This window comes from Hirundo rustica, chromosome 3 (assembly GCF_015227805.2).
Source record: "Hirundo rustica isolate bHirRus1 chromosome 3, bHirRus1.pri.v3, whole genome shotgun sequence".
Taxonomy (NCBI): Eukaryota; Metazoa; Chordata; class Aves; order Passeriformes; family Hirundinidae; genus Hirundo; species Hirundo rustica.
In genome coordinates, this window is record NC_053452.1 from 63,358,318 (window position 1) to 63,364,317 (window position 6,000).

Genomic DNA, 6,000 nt, shown 5'->3' on the forward strand with positions numbered 1-6,000 from the left:
AGGACACAGAGATTCTCAAGGCCTGTACTACTAAAAACAACACAGCAAGACAGCAAAGGCAGATGAAAGAAGTGCTGGACGTTTGTTTGAGAAATTATACAAATGGGTAATACTTTGATTGAAGAAAATTATCTAAAAGAAAATTATTATGTGGTTTAGTCGAAGGAAAAAAAAAAAAACCACTTATAGCTAGAAAACAAGTTTCTTTTTTCCTTAGTTTTGTAGCAAAGCATCAAAATTACTTATTTCTCAACTTTGTTTTTACCAAAAAAAAAAAAAAAAAAAAAAAAAAAAAAAAAAAAAAAAACTAAGGCCAAGGCAGCTTTAATTTGTACATATCTAAAGAGATTTTCATTTAATACACACACGCTTGTGGGTTTGAATTTTAATTTCTGTAAGGCGTGAATTATCATTATTTTTTTCTAGACAAACTTCTCTTCATTGTGATTTGACATCTCCTGGAGCTGGAATTTACCACTGACAAAAGCAGAACAGAGGTTGTCAGAAGAATTAATTCCTGAGCTCATCATTTCATATGCAGAGACATCTTACCGTGACAAGATTTGAGCTCAGAAATGCTAGCCACTTTTACATGAAAAAAAACACAAAGCCAAGTCCAGCCACGAATGCATGAAATAGCTGAGAAATTTCTCTCAACATGTGAATCTATCAGCATAATTACAAAATGTACTTTTCTGTAAAAATATAGGCAGGGCTTTCTAAAGCAGCCTAAGCAGTTCCTATGAAGCACGATGAAAACTCAGCACCCCATCTACTTACAGGGCTACAGCAATATTAACGACACTGTTTATGTACAAGCCTAATTGCAAATCTTACAGCAGCATATGCTATTCAAATTACTGAACAGCAGGAAATTTTACCAGATGCTTATATGCTGAGTTTGATTTATCCTTTTCATTTAGATACATTACTTCTTTTTCCACACCAGGAATGCCCTCTACTGTAAAGAAAATCCAACAAGTGTTTTACCTAACAAGTTATGGTAAATAACAAAACTAGTTCTACATTTAAGAGAGCTATAAATAGGAAAACAAACCTTAAAGTCTTGTGTTCCACAGTAATATGTCCATCTCATGGCATATTTGACAGGAAAAAGAAACTAGTCATTTACAATATCCTCCTGCAACATGCAGCTAGGAAACCAGCATCTTAAAGGTAGATTTTATTAGAAAATTAATATCCCATTGAAATTCCACAATTTCATTGTAAAATAAGTGATTAATTTTCTACCTACAGTACAACAGGAGGTATTTTCATATTGTCCCACATATATCACTGATTTAGTGAGATTCCTCATCAAATTTGCCTTGCAAGAAATTTTGTTTAACTTCTGTGTCTGAAGAGACTGGCATAATTCAGGCTTTGTTTTCTGTCTTGGAAGGTCTCAATCAAGTTGTAGGAGCTTAGCTGTTGCTTGAGAAAGGTCATTGTCTCTCCCATCATGCTGAAATTAAAAACAGTTCGGTTTTGTTTGGTTAAGAGGTCAGAATAAAACAAAAGCCAGATTATTTTATTTTTTGAAACAATTATGTATTATCACACACTTCAGATTACACCATTTTCACAATAAAACAGCAATAGGCTTCAAATAAATGTATGATGCTTATGTCATTGCACTGACTGGTTCTTGCTCTAACACAAAAGTGACAACATCCAATCTCGTGCCAGACTTCAATGGATGTCTCTCTTCTTGGAGGGAGTAACTTACATGCATTTTGCAGATGGGGATTAAGGCAGGATTTTGCATGACAATGAGTATCCTAAACTCCTACTGATTTTCCATGGAAAATAATGGGGCAATACCTACCAAATAATTCACAGAACTGCATCTAAAGACTGTGAAATACAGGTGGAATTTGCTGGTCCTTAGGGTGGAATGATTGTTTAGCAGGATGGACTATAGCATGTGTATACATGAAATCCAGAGAAAAGATGGCAGGCTGCAGTGAAGCACAGCCTTCCAGTTGTGATACAAAGTTAGCTCTCCAGAAGCAGATTAAATCTTTGTAGGAATATGCCATGGATGGAAAAGCCAAGGATATGCTCTGTGTCTTCTAGTACAAGGTTCAAAACCCATGTGTTCACAGGAGACATTACATTTCCTTCCATTCAGATGTCATTGAGTTCTTTGTCAAATGCGCTACGCTAAATGTTCAATTCTCGGAATACTTTGGGTTCTGATATTTGAAATAAATACTGAAAAATAAAATGGAATATGCTCAATCTTCTTTCAGAGTTTTTCTTTAACCTTTAGTAAGTTCTTTTGAATTTCATCTCTTGTTCTTTGTATACTTAATGTCCAGGGCAGTGTTGCAGTTTAGAACATGAAGTGTGAAATGTCAGTGTTACGACAGTGTATAACAGTGAGAAGATGCTATTTGTATTGTGTATTTTACAGACAGGGATTGCAGTTTAGCCTGAAGTTTCATACAGTGGGGTTCTGGCTCCATGGGTCAAAAGGTACTAGAACAATAGTGAAAAGATTCTAGAAACACTATAAAAAAATAACACTGAGCTTTATACAAATTATACAAATATGTTATTAGAGAACAATATTACACACACTGGAGCTTACCTCTTATCAATAAGTAAAACCTTTAATTCCATTTTTCACTGGTGCTAGAGTGAGAGGAAATGTGTCTAAAGCATCCCATAAGCTCAAGAAGGTGAACTCTGATGGGGACTCAACCACATTCCTCAGGAGATTGTTTCAGTGATTAATTACTCTCATTGTAAAAAATTTCTTTCTTATATCAAGATGAAACTGCTCCTGGAATCTCTTCCAAAATCTCTCTCCTTTACTTTCTTTGGTAAACCTTGGTAATAAAGTAATGTGTAGCAGAGGACAGCATGTGTAGCATAGGTCTGAAGAAGTAATGGAAATAAGAAGCATGACATTAATTTTATCACATATCACATGTTTACCATAGGACAAAATTTTCCTTTACATGTGTATCTGATCCATAAGATTATATGAAGAGATGACAGTTCTGCAAAACAGAATTTTGATATTGGTTTAGGAGACTTTCCTAAGTTTTCTTACAGGCTGTAAGGATGCATATACTATACTATACTGCATAAACATGCACAATTATTTGGAATACAATCTAAGCATGTATTTGTTTTACCATCATGTACATCATACTACCCATGACTGGATGTCATGCCAGGCCTGCAGCAGAAGAAAATTCTAACAGGAAAAACAAACAAACAAACAAAACCCCAAACAACAAACACCAAACAAACCACAAAACAAACACCCCCCCCCCCCCAACAACACAAAACCAAACCAAAACAAAAAAACACACCCAAAAAAGCTGAACAGGTTGTTCTTTAGTGATTTAATCTGAACATGAACTCTTAAATTTACATTTTTACCAGCAGATTTTCATGATTGGTTCTGAAACTACATTGCCAATTAACTTAATGGTCTGATGATAAAGTAGTTTTTTTCTCCAGCTGTAACTAACAGAATATAAGAATTAAGATAGAAACCTTGTGTGGTATTTTTGAGCGTGCTTAACTTTGTATGAAACATTCTCTGTGATATAATCATGAACAGAAAAATATTTTATTATTATTGATATGAACTAAAAATATCTTCCTGATTCTTTGACAGCTTTTTTTTTTCCTTCAAACATCCTGACTTCTCATAACTGGGATTAGTGGAACTGAATTTCATATCAGCTATCCAGCATTGATCACTACACTCCTAACGTCAGAGAATCTGAAGCAAGATCGTTTTCTGATGCCAACATCTCTATTATAATAATAAAGTTCTGATTACTCACTGCAGGTCTTTGATAAATATGTAACAGGATTGCCAGTGATATTATTACTCTGTGTTTTTACAACATACAGAGGTAATTTAGAACATTTTTGAGAAGAGAAATAAATACTTTATTCCCCCATTACTCAACAGATTTCTCACTGTCCTATCAATTGAGTGTCTTTCCCCCTCTATCTCAAATGTTTTTCCAGTTTGCCTGGGATGAAAAGGGATACTGTGATGTGAAAAATGGAGGATAAGCAAATGGGAAGGCACATCAAACTCTTCACCACAATCCATTAAAACACAGAGAGAGAGACTGAAAATGAAGGTTGGATCAGACTAGAATTTATACATGAAGTGATTGCAAAATGCTGACTCATATCCTGGGCTTGTGTATACCACAGTGTGAGCATGTTTTGTCATTAAGCTTTCAGGACTTTCTAAAAGATATATATACTGTCATAAAAAAATTTCAGCATTCATTCATATAACTTGTGAGATGAAATATTGTTTGTCAATATAAAGGCTCATCTCTCATGTTAAAATACAAAAGAAACCCTGCATTTCTAGGTGTGGGTTCATTCCACCTTGACACAGCTTTAGTGATTCAGATGAATTGCAACCGTGAGAGCTCAGAGCTGATTCCCTCATGGTATCTTTCAACACCAGATGGCACATGACTAAACTTAGCTGCCTGAATGGAGGGAGGCAATAAAATGTCTAAACATACATACACAGATCCATTTTAGATGTCCCAAAAGACCCGAGATACCCACATGAGCTAGCATGTATCACACAAGATCTGTGGGAGTTCTGTGAAATGTCATATTAGGACAGGCGGGATACCCTAGGATTTCTAAAATACTAGCAGATATTTAACTTTAAACACTTGAAATATTTGGTACAGAAGGCACTCAGTTACCTACAGACAAACATCCAACGCCACTCGGACATTCCTGGGGAGTCTGGGTTGCCTCTGTAGAGCAGAGATGTGCAACCAACCCTAATGTGAACCCTGCACCTCTCTGGAGCAGCAGCAGCACCAGACCAGACCAGGTGAGACTCCTTGCAATATCTGAAGTACTTTTCATAAAACTGAATCCTGCTTTGTATAACTAGGTGTGGGCTAAATGTCTGTAGGTTGAGTCCCTGTTAAGACGTACTTAATGTCATGTTGTCTTTGCAGAATTGTTGCACGTTCAGCAAGTCTGCATCCACCCCTGCCACAATCACCTCTTTCCTTTCAAGGAACATCCTTGTCACTTCCTGTAAGCTCTTAAGTCAGGTTGCCTAGGCTTTTGTTCAGAGCAGTCATTAACCTTTAACAACTACAGTGGTGGTGTATGGAGTGTAAAATAGTGGTTTTATACTCCTAAAGATTTCCACCTTCCCAAGAGCTTAGTCAATAGCTCTCCTTCAGAAGTAGGGCATGGACTTTGCTACTACACACATTTAGTCAGAAACGAAATACCAGACAATCACTTTAATTCATGCAGATTAAAACTTTGTACAAAGCTATTACCCTGAGGAGAAGGACACATGAATTGCCCCAGCCTGCACCCTGTAACAGACTCACAGGCAGTTGTAAGTTCCCCCATGGCTGTGGGAGAGGGACGTCCTTCCCCAGGTCACGATCACTTTCACCAAGTCCAGTGAAACTTCAAGTGTAATTTCTGATTCAGAGGCCCATCACCTGATTCTTCTGGTTCTTCTAGTCTGTTGTTGGAATCCTTTTGGAGCTCCTCTTTATTGTATTCATGCACATGTCTTTTGGTGAAATTTTGTTCAGGCTTTCCATTTTTGCAGACAGCATTGCCTGTGTTCCTCAGCACAACACAAAGCCCAGGGGCTGCCCCAATGATACTGCAAGTATCAAGTATTTATACCCAGTGATGAGATTCCTCCTGAGCCGTCAAGTTGAACAATCCCAGCCTTCTCAGCCTTTCCTGAAATAACAATCTCTCAATCATCTTTATCATCCCTTGCTGGACTTGCTTCACTATGTCCATGTTTGCCCAGAACTGGATTCAGTACTCCACGCATGACTTCACCTGTGCTAAGCAGAGGGAAAGATTTATCCCCTTGGCCTGCTGACACCACTCTACCTCTTGCAGACCAGTGCACCCCAAGGAACTGGCCTCCAGCTGGGCTTGGGCTACTCTCTTTGAACCCTGTCCTTCAGCCAGTTTTCAATCCACCTCTCTGTC